The sequence below is a fragment of the Limulus polyphemus genome, unplaced genomic scaffold (genome assembly GCF_000517525.1).
Source record: "Limulus polyphemus unplaced genomic scaffold, Limulus_polyphemus-2.1.2 Scaffold6298, whole genome shotgun sequence".
NCBI lineage: Eukaryota > Metazoa > Arthropoda > Merostomata > Xiphosura > Limulidae > Limulus > Limulus polyphemus.
Genome location: NW_013671908.1, coordinates 37,392 through 38,950, shown reverse-complemented (window position 1 = coordinate 38,950; position 1,559 = coordinate 37,392). Strand labels below are relative to the sequence as shown.

The 1,559-nt window shown below is 28.9% G+C and overlaps 1 protein-coding gene across 1 annotated transcript in view; it reads right to left on the bottom strand.

Annotated features, from left to right (window-relative positions):
• LOC106473586 (dynein regulatory complex protein 1-like) overlaps nucleotides 1-1,559 on the bottom strand; it is a 42,899-nt gene that overhangs the window by 13,835 nt on the left and 27,505 nt on the right. The gene's annotated exons all lie outside the window — the stretch shown is intronic.

Sequence of the window (1,559 nt, the reverse complement as noted above, 5' to 3'; positions counted from 1 at the left end):
GTCCAATGATGTTTCAATACATATTGAACATAAGCCCACCCAATAATATAATCTACTACATATTGAACAAATTCTACCCAATAATATAATCTATACATTTATACACATTATTGGTATCTCACACTAATAATGAAATACAGTCATACTTAATGATTTTGAATTAAGCATATCTTTCATGTTTGACTCTCCATTCATGAAACCACTGAACAGTGGTAGAGATATTAAACCTTGATTCATATGCTAAGAGCAGAAGTATTATATAATAGCAGTGTTACTGATAGTTCATTTTAAAAGAAATTCAAATGTTGTCAACCTTGGGGTTGAAGCAAGCCTTTTTCATTTGATGTTGTGCTAATGACGTTTTTACTTAGTCATTTAGTCACTGATGACCATGACAGTTGCATATTGAGTTCACATACAAAGAACCGGCAATTCTTAATGAATACCTGTATGTTATGAGGATATTGATCATTATTCTATGTACTTGACCTTCCACAACCTTGCTCAGAATGTCCTGTGTAAAGATCAGTTGTGACATCAACAATCTTCCCATTACAAAACTAGGGAATTCTAACAGTTTGTACTTCCATAAAAAAAAATTGTCTTTCTACTAGCTGATACATTTTTGATGTCACTATAGAGAAACAATAATCAAAACCCAAACAAATATTAAATAGTAGATGACCAAGTCTAAAGATGAAGAAATGGGCTTTTTAGGATGGGTAGCACGTGTAAAATGTGCCAAAACATATACTTGAAACAGGAAACAAGAAAAACTAATAATACATCATTTTCTTGAAGTTCTATTCATGTGTATTTTTCCATACCGTATGATAAATATTTGCTCCTTTACCTTCTCCAATAGTAAACATTACCAAAATTTGGTTAACAACTAATACACCTTAAAGATTTATGCCTTTCTTCTATGAAGAACAAATAAACTTTGTTTACCTAATCATTTTTTGTTGTTATAAAACTAGCGTCTTACCAGCTTGTAAAGTGATTAATATGTATTGAGTATAAATTTAAGTAACCTGTGTTTTCTTACAACAACATCAAATCATACTATAAAGTTAAGTAACCTGTGTTTTCTTACAACAATGTCAAATGATACTATAAAGTTAAGTAACTTGTGTTTTCTTACAACAACATCAAATGATACTATAAAGTTAAGTAACCCGTGTTTTCTTACAACATCAAATGATACTATAAATTTAAGTAGCTTGTGTTTTCTCACAACATCAAATGATACTATAAAGTTAAGTAACCTGTGTTTTCTTACAACAACATCAAATGATACTATAAGTTTAATAACCTGTGTTTTCTTACAATAACATCAAATGATACTATAAATTTAAGTAACCTGTGTTTTCTTACAATAACATCAAATGATACTATAAGTTTAATAACCTGTTTTCTTACAACAACATCAAATGATACTATAAATTTAAGTAACCTGTGTTTTCTTACAACAACATCAAATGATACTATAAATTTAAGTAACCTGTGTTTTCTTACAACAACATCAAATGATACTATAAATTTAAGTAACCTGTGTT